Here is a 17,189-nt window from a genome sequence, read left to right as displayed (position 1 = left end):
TCTTATAATGAAAATGTTGTGAATTTCATATTTTCATTTGTAAAAATGTTATTAAAGAATGCATTAGGAAAAACAAATTCAATAGGGAAAAGAAACATAACAAAGAAATATTCTAGCATTCAAGCATAATTATGGTTGGCATTTGGTCATTACTTTTCCAGATATATGTTTAAATATTATATTTATGTCTATATCTTTCTTGAATTGTACAAAGACAACTTGCTGAATATCTTATTGCTCTGGGTGTGTGTCTAATCTTCAGCCTCTACATGAATTAATTAATATTGTATTTAAAATAAACATGAGATAACAACTATGAAAAGTCTGTGATTTCATCTTTCTTGAAAGATTGAAAGTTGGACTTCCACAGTTTCATAAATGGTGGTAGAATATTCTCTGGGCAAATGTTTAGCAGGTTTGCAAGCAACTCCTTTATAAAATACTCCTTCAAAATTTTAATGTTTCCAGCTGTGATGAAAACCTACTGCATGCACACCACTCATCTAGAATGTTCTTCATTGGGTCATGGGTTTGAGAGGCTGGGAGTTAGAACAAACATGAAGTTCATAATTTCTTCTGTGCCAGGAGAAAGCAAGTCCACTGGCTCTGATTTAGATGTCCATGGTATTCATCTCCTGCTTCCTCCATTCCACAAAAATCAGATCTGAACTTTACCCTGGAGAAACACAAACATCCTTATAAAGATAGTCTGGGACAAAAGTCATCAATGCCTCCGTGCACATGGCATGCAGAAGTTGTCTACCAGCACAGTGATGTAGTTTTAACAAAGTGGTATCTGAGGATCAGATACTGTTTCTCAGAAGTTGGAAACTAGGAGTAAGATGATTAAGTTATTCTGATATGATTTATTTAATAAAATAAATAAATGAAATAGAGAGCTTTAATTGTCCACATTTATCTTTATATGTTGAAATAAGCCAAATATCAGAATAAGCTCTTTGGGATAGAACAGCCTTCACAGTAAATACATTAAACTTCATGGTTGAATATAACACTAACATTTGCTGGTACATTTTTGCACATTTGCTCATTTTTCAAATCAGATTTCAAGGAGGAACTCTGGGTTTACAAGATCTGAGAGACCCCACATCTTCAGGCCAGCACTCCTTGTGCTTGGAGCTTCTACTTGACATGTGTTGACTAGACCTGATGGGAACTAAAGGTTTCTTGAATAGAACTTCCTCAGTTATGCTTCTGTGGACTCCTCCTAGATTTCCCAGGCTTTTTGCTTTTTATATTTCTATTTTTTGTAATTCCATACATTAGAGTTCATGAGAAGCCTCACAATATTTTATAATCTGCTTTATTTAATAGTTAATTCAACTTCACTTTCTATTGTATTCAGCAGAGGAAATGTAAGCTGCTTTAACAGAGATGCCAAAATAATTTAACCAAAAGAATGTAAATATTTCTCTATCATAACCATCTCTTGGTCATCTGATATTTAAACCTTGCAGAGCATCTCTGCCTTATGAAATCATCCAATAACTGCTCTCTCATTCTGTCCATTTTTTTTTTTAACAATCATAAGACACTGCCCCCAAATCCAGGAGTTACAGTAGATACTTTACCTGATAGCTTCAGAAGTAAAATCATACCCCCATTGAATTATATCTTCACCTACCCAAGATTGTTTGAACTAAAGCTTTGAAAATTATAGTCTATTTATAATATTAAAATTAACTTCATTAAAATTGAACAAGGTATAGATATATTGATCCTCAGCAATCAATGCAAAGTAATAGAGGAAAACAACAGAATGGTAAAAATTAGAAATATCTTCAAGAAAATTACAGAAACCAAGGGAACATTTCATGCAAAGATGGGCAAAATAAAGGACAGAAATGGTATGGACCTGACAGAAGCAGAAGATATTAAGAACAAGTGGCAAGAACATACGGAAAAACTACAAAAAAGATCTTCATGACCCAGTTAATTACAATGGTGTGATCATTCATGTAGAGCCAGACATCCTGGAATGTGAAGTCAGATGGGCCTTAGGAAGCATCACTATGAACAAAGCTACTGCAGGTGATGGAATTCCAGTTGAGTTATTTAAAATCCTAAAAGATGATGCTATGAAAGTGATGCACTCAATATGTCAGCAAACTTGGAAAACTCAGCAGTGGCCACAGGACTGGAAAAAGTCAGTTTTCATTCCAATCCCAAAGAAAGGCAATGCCAAAGAATGCTCAAACTACCACACAATTGCACTCATCTCACACGCTAGTAAAGTAATGCTCAAAATTCTCCAAGCCAGGCTTCAGCAATACGTGAACTGTGAACTTCCAGATGTTCAAGCTGGATTTAGAAAAGGCAGAGGAACCAGAGATCACACTGCCAACATCCACTGGATCATCAAAAAAGCAAGAGAGTTCCAGAAAACAATCTATTTCTGCTTTATTGACTATGCCAAATCCTTTGACTGTGTGGATCACAATAAACTGGAAAATTCTGAAAGAGATGGGAATACCAGACCACCTGACCTGCCTCTTGAGAAACCTGTATGCAGGTCAGGAAGCAACAGTTAGAACTGGACATGGACCAGGTTCTATACAGGATCCTTGGGGCCAGTGCACTGGGATGACCCAGAGGGATGGTACGGGGAGGAAGGTGGGAGGGGGGTTCAAGATGGCAAACACGTGTACGCCCATGGCAGATTCATGTTGATGTGTGGCAGAACGAATAAAATATTGTAAAGTAGTTAGCCTCCACTTAAAATAAATAAATTTAAATTAAAAAAAAAAAAAAAAAAAAAGAACTGGACATGGAACAACAGACTGGTTCTAAATAGGAAAAGGAGTATGTCAAGGCTGTATATTGTCACCCTGACTATTTAACTTATATGCAGAGTACATCATGAGAAACGCTGGGCTGGAAGAAACACAAGCTTGAATCAAGATTGCTTGGTGAAATATCAATAACCTCAGATAAGCAGATGACACCACCCTTATGGCAGAAAGTGAAGAAGAACTAAAGGGCCTCCTGATGAAAGTGAAAGAGGAGAGTAAAAAAGTTGGCTTAAAGCTCAACATTAAGAAAAGTAAGATCATGGCATCCGGTCCCATCACTTCATGGTAAATACATGGCAAAACAGTGGAAACAGTGTCAGACTTTATTTTTGGGGGCTCCAAAATCACTGCAGATGGTGACTGCAGCTACGAAATTAAAAGACGCTTACTCCTTGGAAGGGAGGATATGATTAACCTAGAGAGCATATTTAAAAACAGAGACATTACAGAGTCAAGGCTATGGTTTTTCCATGGTTATATATGGATGTGAGAGTTGAACTGTGAAGAAAGCTGAGCACCGGAAAATTGATGCTTTTGAGCTGTGGTGTTGGGGAAGGCTTATGAGAGTCCTTTGGACTAAAAATATATCCTACTAGTCCATCCTAAAGGAGATCAGTCCTGAGTGTTCATTGGAAGGACTGATGCTGAAGCTGAAACTCCAATATTTGGCCGCCTGATGCTAATAACTGATTCATTTGAAAAGACCCTGATGCTTGGAAAGATTGAGGGCAGGAGGAGAAGGGGACAATAGAGGATGAGATGGTTGGATGGCATCTCTGACTCAAGGACATGGGTTTCAGTGCATTCCAGGAGTTGGTGTTGGACAGGGAGGCCTGGCGTGCTGCAGTTCATGGGGTCACAGAGTCACACAACTGAGTGACTGAACTGAACTGAAAGATATAAATGTGATTATAATAAAGATAAATTTCAACTACTTCAAAATATATTTTGTAAAGGTTTTCAACATTAGTATATACATATAAGTTCCATTGTCCAAATGACTGCAGTGTGTTACAAAATAATATTTCAGAATTTTGCTGTCACAAATAATTTTTTCAGTGAATAACTTTGTGTAGTGTTGGAGCTATATCCAATGAATTGCTTTCCAGAGGTAAAATTATTTAGGCAATTGGGTAAACTTTGAGGCATACTAAATCACACCGATTATTGTTTTTCCAAATAATATACACCAATGTTTACTATTCCTCGTACTCTGCTCTGGAAAAGATAAGATAATTAATGCCCACTTGTTTTCTTCTGCCTCCTCACAACCAACTAATTAGCTACATTATGTTTGCTTCATTTTTCATTCAGTGTTGACGTCCACCTATACATTTAAAATATGATGTTTTAATGATTTTTTTCATAATTTATCACACACATAATAATAATTACATATATTGCCACAATTTAAATTCATCACTAATAATTGCAAGAACTTTGACCATGAGGATTCCTTATTCATAAATGCGAAAGAGCAGAGTGAAAAAGTTGGCTTAAAACTCAACATTCAGAAAACTAAGATCATGGCATCCGGTCCCATCACTTCATGGCAAATAGATGGGGAAACAATGGAAACAGTGAAAGATTTTATTTTCTGGGGCTCCAAAATCACTGCAGATTGTGACTGCAGCTATGAAATTAAAAGACGCTTGCTCCTTGGAAGAAAACGTATGACCAACCTAGATAGCATATCAAAAAACAGAGGCATTACTTTGCCAATAAAGATCCATTTAGTCAAAGCTATGGATTTTCCAGCAGTCATGTATGGATGTGAGATTTGGACTATAAAGAAAGCTGAGCACCGAAGAATTGATGTTTTTGAATTGTGGTGTTGGAGAAGACTTTTGAGACTCCCTTGGATTGGAAGGACATCAACCCAATCAATCCTAAAGGAAATCAGTCTTGAATATACATTGGAAGGACTGACACTGAAGCTGAAACTCCAATATTTTGGTCACCTGATGGGAAGAACTGACACATTGGAAAAGACCCTGATGCTGGGAAAGATTGAAGGCAGGAGGAGAAAGGGATAGCAGAGAATGAGATGGTTAGATGGCATCGCTGACGTGATGAACATGAGTTTGAGCAAACTCTGGAAGTTGGTGATGGACAGGGAGGCCTTGTGTGCTGCAGTCCATGGGGATGTAAAGCATCAGACACGACTGAGTGACTGAACTAAAGGAACTAAAATGTGCTCCTTGTATCAATCTAGTAATTAGCTAAATTATATATTCAACTATGCTATGCTAAGTCACTTCAGTCGTGTCCGACTCTGTGCGACCCCATAGACGGCAGCCCATCAGGCTCCCCCGTCCCTGGGATTCTCCAGGCAAGAACACTGGAGTGGGTTGCCATTTCCTTCTCCAATGCATGAAAGTGAAAAGTGAAAGTGAAGTCACTCAGTCGTGTCCGACTCTTAGCGACTCCTTGGACTGCAGCCTGCCAGGCTCCTCCGTCCATGGGATTTTCCAGGCAAGAGTACTAGAGTGGGGTGCCATCGCCTTCTCCAATATTCAACTATAATTCGATGGAATGACTCAGGTGTTATAGTTCCAAAATTTTTATGTGTTTGAGATACTTTCAAATTCTTTTTTTTTTGGAAAGAAAAGCAATGTTCAGTCAAACTTGTTACCCTTAAGTATAGTATTATTATTATTTTTTTTTTATTTTTACATATGTTCTCCATTGTAGTAGGAATACTTGGTTAAATGAGAGGAAAAGGCTTTACATGATTTAATATATGTCTTCTATCTCATTGGCATATTTAATTTTCAGAGTAGGTAGAAGTTGCAGTCAGTTTTTCCACCCTTTTGTGTTCAAACATTCCTCTTCTCTTGCTTCTCCAAAAAAGAGACATTTCTGAAGCTTTCAGTATCTCCTCTGCTGCTTCATAACAATACTATACTGCACTTCAAATTCATAAGTTTTATGTTTTCCCCTTTTAGTGCTCTTTCAGAGTGGTTCAAATTAAATTTTATACATAGATACTATTTAAAAATAAAGTGTGGCAATTTTAAGCACATATTAAATTTTCTTCTTTTTGTTGAGTTTTCAGAACCAATATGCTCTCATAGTGGCATGTTTCTGACAGTACATGAAATAAATTCATGGAATTTTTATCATTATAAAAATGCTCAAAAGAAGGGCTTAATTTAATTGATATAATGATACATAGAAACATAGCTAAATGTTATTTTATTAATATCTTTGTTGATATAATACCAAAATAATTAATATCTAGAATTGCCACATTTTTCAGATGTTGATATTTACTAATATATTTTATTTCTAATGTGTAAATGTTGTTAAATATGAAAAATTTGATGACATTAAACTTTTTGTTCAAATTAAACTTTAATAAACAAAAATCATTATCAAAATTGTTTAAAACTCTAGTTTTTTAAAATTTCATATTTAAAATAGTTTTCTTCTAAAGTGTGTGTTGGAAAAGACTTCTTTGTGGATTCCTCAAGTGTTTGCAAATCTTGCCAACTGACTCCCTTTGCCTTTTCTAGAATGTATACAGAGTGTCTGTCTCAGGAGAGGAGAACCACTTTGTTTACTGTTCAGTATAATAAGAAACTCCACCCTTAGGGCAGCCATAAGGCTGTTTTGCAGGCCTCACACAAGACCAGTGCTTCCAAGCACAGGGTTCCTGCTTCACCACAAACCCACTCACATGAGATCTACCCCAGTGACTCACTCCACATCTTCCAGAGGGACTAGCAGTGGAACAAAAACATGGAGTGCACAGGGCCTGCTGAGAAATATCCAAGATCATTTGTTGCTTTTTTTCTCTCCTTTTATTTTTTTGTATAAATTTATTTTAATTGGAAGCTAATTACTTTACAATATTGTATTGGTTTTGCCATACATCAACATGAATCTGCCACGGGTATACACGTGTTCCCCATCCTGAATCCCCCTCCCATCTCCGTCCCCATACCATCCCTCTGGGTCATCCCAGTACACCAGCCCCGAACATCCAGTATCATGCATCTAACCTGGACTGGTGATTCATTTCACATATGATATTATACATGTTTCAATGTCATTCTCTCAAATCATCCCACCCTCGCCTCTACCACAGAGTTCAAAAGACTGTTCTATACATATGTGTCTCCTTTGCTATCTCACATACAGGGTTATCATTACCATCTTTCTAAATTCCATATATATGTGTTAGTATACATATTGATGTTTTTCTTTCTGGCTTACTTCACTCTGTATAATAGGCTCCAGTTTCATCCACCTCATTAGAACTAATTCAAATATATTCTTTTTAATGGCTTAGTAATACTCCATTGTGTATATGTACCACAGCTTTCTTATCCATTAGTCTCCTGATGGACATCTAGGTTGCTTCCATGTCCTGGCTATTCTAAACAGTGTTGTGATGAACATTGGGGTACACATGTCTCTTTCAATTCTGGTTTCCTCTGTGTGTATGCCCAGCAGTGGGATTGCTGGATCGTATGTTAGTTCTTCCAAAGAATGCTCAAACTACAACACAATTGCACTCATCTCACATGCTAGTAAAGTAATGCTCAAAATTCTCCAAGCCAGACTTCAGCAATATGTGAACCATGAACTTCCTGATGTTCAAGATGGTTTTAGAAAAGGCAGAGGAACCAGAGATCGAATTGCAAACATCCACTGAATCATAGAAAAAGCAAGAGACTTCCAGAAAAACATCTATTTCTGCTTTATTGACTATGCCAAAGCCTTTGACTATGTGGATCACAATAAACTGTGGAAAATTCTGAAAGAGATGGGAATACCAGACCACCTGATCTTCCTCTTGAGAAATTTGTATACAGGTTAGGAAGCAACAGTTAGAACGGACATGGAACAAAAGACTGGTTCCAAATAGGTAAAGGAGTTCGTCAAGGCTGTATATTGTCACCCTGTTTATTTAACTTATATGCAGAGTACATCATGAGAAACGCTGGACTGGAGGAAGCACAAGCTGGAATCAAGATTGCCGGGAGAAATATCAATAACCTCAGATATGCAGATGACACCACCCTAATGGCAGAAAGTGAAGAGGAACTAAGAAGCCTCTTGATGAAAGTGAAAGTGGAGAGTGAAAAAGTTGGCTTAAAGCTCAACATTCAGAAAACGAAGATCATGGCATCTGATCCCACCACTTCATGGGAAAAGATGGGGAAACAGTGTCAGACTTTATTTTTCTGGGCTCCAAAATCACTACAGATTGTGAATGCAGCCATGAAATTAAAAGATGCTTACTCCTTGGAAGGAAAGTTATGACCAACCTAGATAGCATGTTCAAAAGCAGAGACATTACTTTGCCAACAAAGGTTCGTCTAGTCAAGGCTATGGTTTTTCCTGTGGTCATGTATGGATGTGAGAGTTGGACTGTGAAGAAGGCTGAGCGCCAAAGAATTGATACTTTTGAACTGTGGTGTTGGAGAAAACTCTTGAGAGTCCCTTGGACTGCAAGGAGATTCAACCAGTCCATTCTGAAGGAAATCAGCCCTGGGATTTCTTTGGAAGGAATGATGCTAAAGCTGAAACTTCAGTACTTTGGCCACCTCATGAGAAGAGTTGACTCATTGGAAAAGACTCTGATGCTCAGAGGGATTGGGGGCAGGAGGAGAAGGAGACGACAGAGGATGAGATGGCTGGATGGCATTGCTGACTCGATGGGCGTGAGTCTCAGTGAACTCTGGGAGTTGGTCCTGGACAGGGAGGCCTGGGGTGCTGCGATTCATGGGGTCGCAAAGAGTCGGACACGACTGAGCGACTGATCTGATCTGATGTTAGTTCTATGGAGAAGGCAATGGCACCCCTCTCCAGTTCTCTTGCCTGGAGAATCCCAGGGATGGCAGAGCCTGGTGGGCTGCCATCTATGGCATCTCATGGAGTCAGACATGACTAAAGCTACTTAGCAGCAGCCGCAGCAAAATCATGGTAGTTATATTTCCAGTTTTTTAAGGAATCTCCACACTGTTCTCCATAGTGGATCTACTAGTTTGCATTTCCACCAACAGTGTAAGAGGGTTCCTTTTTCTCCACACCCTCTCCAGCATTTATTGCTTGTAGACTTTTGGATAGCAGCCATTCTGACTGGTGTAAAATGGTACCTCACTGTGGTTTTGATTTGCATTTCTCTGATAATGAATGATGTTAAGCATCTTTCCATGTGTTTTTAGCCATCTGTATGTCTTCTTTGGAGAAATATCTGTTTAGGTCTTTGGCCAATTTTTTGATTGAGTCATTTATTTTCCTGAATTTGAGATGCAGGAGTTGCTTGTATATTTTTGAGATTAGTCCTTTGTCTGTTGCTTCATTTGCTATTATTTTCTCCCATTCTCAAGGCTATCTTTTCACCTTGCTTATAGTTTCCTTTGTTGTGCAGCTTTTATTTTAATTAGGTCCCATTTGTTTATTTTTGCTTTTATTTGCAATATTCTACGAGCTGGGTCATAGAGTATCCTGCTGTGATGTATGTCGGAGAGTGTTTTGCCTATGTTCTCCTCTAGGAGTTTTATAGTTTCTGGTCTTACATTTAGATCTTTAATCCATTTTATGTTAATTTTTGTGTATGGTGTTAGAAAGTGTTGTAGTTTCATTCTTTTACAAGTGGTTGACCAATTTTCCCAGCTCCAGATGTTAAAGAAATTGTCTTTTCTCCATTCTTTCTTCTGCTTTCCTGTGAGAGACTTGGAATGTTGGCAACTTGGCTTGTGAGCAGAGCAAAGTTTCAGAAACTCCATAGTTATTAAGTACAGGAATATTTAATCATATAGTTCATACTAATTAATAGTAATATGTTTTCTTCTCCCTATTTATCTATCAGTAAGATTTCTTTTTCCCTGAAGCCTGGCCTTGCTTAAAGCACTGCTTTAGTCATTAAGGATTTTCCTACAGCCCAAACCGTTTTATTCTCCATGGAACCGATTAGTAATTCTTCAAATATTTCTTTACAGAAATACTTGAAACTATATTTTTAAATATTTATGTGCACAGTACAGTGAGGGGCATTAAATATTTAATAAACGAAATAAATAAGTGAATAGCAAATGCCCTTTCTGAAGTCTTTGTATGGCCATTAATAGTATAAACTTGAATAAGCCCAGAATTCAACAATAAGGTCTTTGGAAAGGGTTATAGCATGGAAATACTTTCAGGTGTTCCTGATGATGGTACCTTTTCTCCATATCTGTTCAAATATCTCACTTAAATATCTGACTGACCTTTTTATCTCTGAACTGATTACTTAAATTGATCAATTTAAGTAATTGTCTGTATGTGTGTGTATACATATGCTATACATTTATATCTATACATACACATATTTTCAAAATTTTAAAGTTAGCTGCTAATGTACACTCCATTATCAAATTAATTGTTAGATATACCAAATCAAATTAAACAAAATTGAACATTGTATTTCTGAAAGATATATCAGCTATTCATATCTATTTTTATTTTAATGTTCAGCTACTATCATTTAACTTTCTGACAGGATAAGCCATTTTCTACAGAAAAAAATATCAGAACATGATTTTATACTTTGCTTAATTGATGCTATAAAATTATAAGATGTTTAAACAATTATGAAGCTTCTATTCAAGTCATCTCCCCATTTAAAAAAATAATTGTCTTTTTATCTTTTAGATAAAATTCTAGGTATAATCTTTGTCTAAGATTTGTTTTTAAAATTTTTCCATCTGTATCTTGTTTATCCACTTTATATACTATTCATTTTGATGAAAATAATGTTTTAATTTTATAGTCATTTCTTGATTTGTTTAGATTTAATGCATATGCTATTCATTAAATATAAAGAAGATTTTCCAATCATCAAGTCATGAAGACTTTTTTTTTTAAATCATTGCCATTAGGAAATGATTTTTTAAAATCATTTCCATTAGGAAATTCATCTTTAGGTTTATAAAATTTAATTTAATTTTTTATATGACATGAGTTAAAATTATTCAAAGTTCATTTTTACCCCTATCATAATATTCACTTGCACAAGTACAATTTACTGACAAGGCTTTATATTACTGTTGAATTACTTTGGCACCCTTATAAAACAAATAAACAAATATAAAGCTCGGTTGACCTATGGTAGATTTATTTATGCATTAAATAAATCTCTCTCTGTTGCATTAGTCTATTTCTCTTTCCTTATTGCATCTCATTTTATTTATGGTAGTATAAAATCTAAAATAAATCTTAAATTAGTTAATGTATTTCCTCCAACATTACAATACATTTTCAAAAACAGTTTGATTTTTCACATAAATTTCAGAATTTGCTTTTCAGTTTCCATTTTTAATGCTTAAAGTAATATCTGGATATGTTGAATATCTAAGTCAATCATAAAATTTGAAGCCTTCCAATTAATCAATATGGCAAAATTTCTCATTTATTTAGATTGTTCAAAGGCACTTTTAGCAGCATTCTATAGTTTCCAGCATAGAATTGTTTCACTTTTTTTTTTTTCCTAAAATCAATTCATAATTATTTTAAGGATTTTAAAAGTTTGACTTAAATATATTTTTCTTAAGTTTTATTGTCACACGTCACACTTTTCTAATATATATACAGGAATTAAAATTAATTATATGTACGGGAACTATACCTTGAAAAATTACTAAGTTTATGTATGATTTTTCATAATTCTATAAATTTCATAGCACTTCTATAAATAATTTTTGTTCTCCATGAATAGAGACTTAAATTTTTTTTCTACCCAAAATTCATGGTTTATACCAACTAAAACCAGTAAAATATTGAAAAAATACAGAGAGTGGGCATCCTTGTCTTGTTTTTTATCTTGAGGCATGCTTTCTAATATTTCACTATGAATTACTTCACTATGTAAAACAGTTTTTAGGTTCCCCAAAAAGTTAGAACTCTCATCTGATCTATTAATTATACTTCTAGATACATATTGATAGCGATTGAGCTCAGGATCTCAAAGAGCTATCTGCGATTCCGTGCTTACCTCATCAATATTCCCAGTGCCAAGACATGAAACCAACATAAATATCTATCAGTGGATGACTGAATAAAGAAAATGTTGTACATGCATACAAGAAATAGCATTCAGTCTTTAAAAAAAGAAAAACTCTTGCTCTTCAGCAACATATATGAAACTGAAGGACATAATGACAAGTGAAATAAGCCAGATATAGAAAGACACGTAGTACAAAATATCATTTTTATGAGGAACTTGAAATAGTCAAACTTATAGAAGTGAAGCATACAAGGTGGTAGCCAGGAGCTGATGGGGGGAGGAAGCAGAGAGACATTAGTCAAAGAGCACAAAGTTTCAATTACACAAAAGAAGTTATACAGATATGTGGTATGGAATAATATCTGTAGCTAATAATATAGATAGTTTAGCCCATGTTTTTATGTCATTATTGAATTTTCAAGTTTGCTTAGAAACACTTAAAAGCAAATTTTATTTATGAGTGTTGATTTGATTCTATAGCTTTAGGTGCATTTGTGTCTAGGATTGTTATCTTATCCTGATACATTGTTGATTACATTATTTTGAAATCCTTTACCTCTAATCATACTCCTTCTACTGAAGTATTTTTGCTGGATATTAATATAGCAACTTAAATTTTTCCACTTTTGCTTTCAACTCATCTGTGTCTTTAGAGTTCAAGTGCATCTCTTTATTAGGCTATAGTTGGACATTATTTTTATCTATCTTGAGAATTTTCTGCCTTTAGGTGGGATTTAGGTTTACATTTTATTAGTTTTTTTTTTAATTCAATCTGATTTTGATCTCTTTTCATCTTCTTTTGTCTTCTTTTCATTTAGTGGAGGGTTTAATATATCAGTTTAATTTTTTATTAACTGTATTTCTGTACTACATTTTTATTGTGTCTCTAGTGAGTGAATTGTTAATGCATTCCACTCTACCTAAAATTAATATTGTAACACCATACATAAAAATGTAAAAGTCTTGTCATACTGCTATCAGACCTCTGTGCTATTGCTCTTATATAGACATAATATGTATATATATCCAAAAACAAATCTTTATAATTTTTGATTAAAGAATCATATAGTTTAAGAAAAGAATAAAGTTTTTATATTTGTGTACATATTTGCTTTAAAAAATGCTTTTTGCTCTTAATTATATTAAACTTCTTAAAAATTGTTTCTCCTCAGCTGATATATTTTCAACCATTTATAGTACTGTAGTACTAATGGCAATGTTATGTTATCTTTTATCCAAAATAGTTTACCTAACCATTATTTTTTAAGAATATTTTTTGCAGGTACACAAAATAGTGGAGTTTTACCCTCAGGAAAGTTGATATCTCATTCACTGCAATTATCTTTTTTTCAATGCTGAATCTCCTCTATTTTCCATATGTTTTTGGTCATCCCCAGTGCCTTCAAACAGTTACGTTTTTATATTTTACCCATATTTTAAAACTTTTATCTACACAAGAATTGTTCTGATATAAACCACTGTGCTAAGTCACTTCAGTCGTGTCCGACTCTGTGCGACCCCATAGACAGCAGCCCACCAGGCTCCCCCTTCCCTGGGATTCTCCAGGCAAGAACACTGGAGTGGGTTGCCATTTCCTTCTTCAATGCATGAAAGTGAAAAGTGAAAGTGAAGTCGCTTAGTCGTGTCCTACTCTTAGCGACCACATGGACTGCATCCTACTAGGCTCCTCCATCCATGGGATTTTCCAGGCAAGAGTACTGGAGTGGGGTGCCATTGCCTTCTCCAATAAACCACTGTATTTATGCCTAAAGCAGTCACATTTGAGGTTTTCTCTGAAGCCAGTGTCCCAGGCTCTTCTCTTTGTAGCTGCCTCATTTCCTGGTTCTCTCCAGTGAGCAACTGTCCTCACATCTGATCTCCTGCTCTTGTACATGTATTTCCAAGCCATCTCTTAAATACTTACTTTCAAAATGTCCATTATTTTCAAGATTGCCCTTAGGCTTCAACTTTTCCACATGCTGTTTTAATAAAACTAGTTCCTTAGAGAGAGGGCCACCTCTATGCTTGGGCAAAACTTCTGAGCCACTTCTCTGGGTCCTAGGTAAAGATGATCACCTGTGGTTTTCTCTGAATGCAGAAACTGCACCCTATAAGCAAGCTGGGGCTAGGGTGATCTGGCTTCCCATATTCTTAGCCTGCAGCAACAAGTGTGAAATTTCTTCCTTGGGAGTGACATAAGATAAATCAAAGATAATTTGTTTTTTAAATGTGATATTGGAAATAAGCTAAACAAACCTAACTTGCATCAAGTTCATAAGAATGATTCATAAATAAAATAGTTATTTCAAGTAAGTATGCCTATTTCATGTATTCAGTGGGGCAATTTTTAAGCACAAAGAGGCCAGATACTGAAAGGTCAGATGTATTGAAATGGCACAGTGGCCAGTCTGAATGAAATCAATAATTAAATATGGTATAATGTGGACATAAAAAAGAATAATGACTAAAATGATTATCAAACAGTAAAGAGAAAAATCCATAAGCTCCTAGTTTCTCTAAAATAAGAAAGAAAAATCATTTACTACCTTTGAAAAGTGAAAGAGAAAGTCAGTCAGTCGTGTCCAACTCTTTGTGACCCCACGGACTATACAGTGCATGGAATTCTCCAGGCCAGAATACTGGAGCAGGTAGCCTTTCGCTTCTCCAGGGGATCTTCCCAACCCAGAGACTGAACCCAGGTTTCCCTCACTGCAGATGGATTCTTTATCAGCTGAAAATGATTATTGCTTTAACTCCTCATTCTTAATATTGGTAATGAAAAGGAAGGAATTAATCATTTACTTTGCCTTCATAAGAGAAACAGTAGTTCATCCCCAGTTGATTAGAGAAAAAAAATAAATAAATAATTTTATTATGACAAAATTTGAATGGAACTGTATAGAGAGCCAAGAAATAAACCTACACACCTATGGCCAATTAATGTACAACAAAGGAGACAAAACTACACAAAAAAAGACAGTGTATACACAGGAAATTAAATTAAATGTCCTCTGATAAACCACAATGGAAAAAAATATGAAAATAACACATGTATATGTGTAATTGAATAAATTTCCTGTACAGCAGAAATTAACACGACATTGTAAACCAACTACACTGCAATAAAAAATAGAAATGGTAAAAAGAAAATAGTTTCTTCAACAAGAGATATTACATGTAGCTGCATGTAAATCATTGAAATTAGAATACTCCCTCTCAACATATAGACAAATAAGATCAAAATAGTTTAAAGAGCTAAATGTAATCCATGAATCCATAGCACTCAAAGAAGAAAACACAGGCAAAATGTCCTCTGACATAAATTGTAGCAGTATTTTCTTAAATGTCCTTCCCAAGGCAAAAGAAATAACAGTAAAACTAAGCAAAGCTAAAACCTAATGAAACTTAAAAGCTTTTGCACAGCAAAGGAAATCATAATTAAACAGAAAGACAACCTGCAGGATGGGAAAAAATATTTTCAAATAAAGTAATAGACAAATATGTGTATGAGTGTATGTGTCTGTGTGTGTGTATAGTCATTTGCAGCAACATGAATGAACTTACAGAATATTATACTTTGTGAAGTAAGTCAGACAAAGGATATTATATGAAACCACTTGTATGTGGAATCTGAAAAAAAAAATAGTACAAACACATCTAAATATGAAACAGAAATAAACTCTCAGACATAGAAAATAAACATGTTTATCAAAGGGGAAAAAAGAAGATCGGAAGAGATAAATTAAGAGTATAGGAGTAACAGATTCAAAGTACATAAAATAAATAAACAACAAGGATTTGCTGTCTAGCACAGGGTAGTGTAACCAATAACTTGTGATAACCTATAGTCGAAAAAAAAAATCTGAAAATATATGATTCACTTTGCTGCACATCTGGAACTAAAGCAATATTTATATCAACTATACTTCAATTTTAAAAATTATTAATTTACTACTTCTGATTAAATAATTGATTTCTCAAGACCCCTCAGTGGTTGTGAAAATCTTTAGAAATGTTTTCCCACACTGTAAAAGTCTCACCCATCACATATTTTCTAATTGCAAGGGGGTTTAGTAAACTATAGTTTATGAGAAAGATTGGGAGGTCATGATCTGGAGCAATCAGTCAAATTTGGCTTGAATATTTGTAAGACACCCGATACTTTATGTAATAAACTTCTGAGCCACCAAGGAAGCCTAATAAATATTTCTAATCAAAGCTAACTATTATGATTTAATTTGGCCTTTAAATCTAATTATGATTCAGTGAAAATACCCAGTTTAGAAGAGTTAAGTTAGCAACAAGTAAATACATAATATTGGACATTTTATGAAGTCACTTTTGTTTTAAAAAAATGAGGCCCTTTTAGATTAAAGGAGGAAGAACATTTCTAATAACAAAATACAATGCATAAAAGTTGATTGCATCTTGATTAAAGTAAGAAACAAAACTAAAACAAAAACCAGTTACAAAGTATAGCAAAGAAATAACTGGGGGAATTTGAATAAATATGTGAGATTTTATAATTTTCTTAGGTATGACAATGGTCCAGATAACATGCAGAACATCTTAATTTTTAAGAGATGTGTGTCAGGAGTATTTAAGGATAAAGTGTCAAATTTTCTCTAATTGATTTTGAAAATTCTCAGAAAGTACGCATTTGGACATTAACATACATATGCAAAAGATACAAAGCAAAATGTTGATAATTATTAAATCTTGTGGTGGGTTTACTGATACATATTGTTCTATTTCTCCAGCTGTCAATATGTTGAAAATTATTTGTACACAAGTATTAAAAATTTAAAATGTAAATAATTTTAATCATTTTAAAATTAATTAATAAATGTATATATAAATAAGTCATCATTCATTAACTACTTTGAAGGTGTGATACATATAACTTAGTTATTTTAATATGAGTTTAACTCCTGTATGAGTAAAAGCCCTATTTTTTAGCTAAAGGGACTGAGGGAATTAAGTCATTTAATAACATTCCAAATAAATATTGAAAAGTAATAATGTTGTACTTAAGGAATTAAGTAGAATAAGTTGAGAAATTTGTAATTAATTCCATAAACTCCTCTAGAAAAGATTCCAGTCATGGAAATATGATCAGAATCTCAGTTTAGAAAGAGATTTTGTTGCATTTAATAAGAATTGAAGTCAAGGAGAAAAGAGTAGAAGACATAGATAATTTTCTAATGAACATGTCTAGATAATTTAGAAGTACCAGGAGAAGGAGTGTAAGAGAAAGGATAGAAGTTCATGATATTTTGCCTGCGGACTATACATGACTTGGAATCTAATTAAAGTGTAAGATTAGAAGAAATAAGTCAAAAGGCTTGAGATTTAAATCCACATTACTAAAAAAAAAA

The sequence above is a fragment of the Bos indicus x Bos taurus genome, chromosome 9 (assembly GCF_003369695.1).
Source record: "Bos indicus x Bos taurus breed Angus x Brahman F1 hybrid chromosome 9, Bos_hybrid_MaternalHap_v2.0, whole genome shotgun sequence".
Lineage (NCBI taxonomy): Eukaryota > Metazoa > Chordata > Mammalia > Artiodactyla > Bovidae > Bos > Bos indicus x Bos taurus.
The sequence above is the reverse complement of the archived record's forward strand: the minus strand, read 5'-3'. Positions refer to the sequence as shown.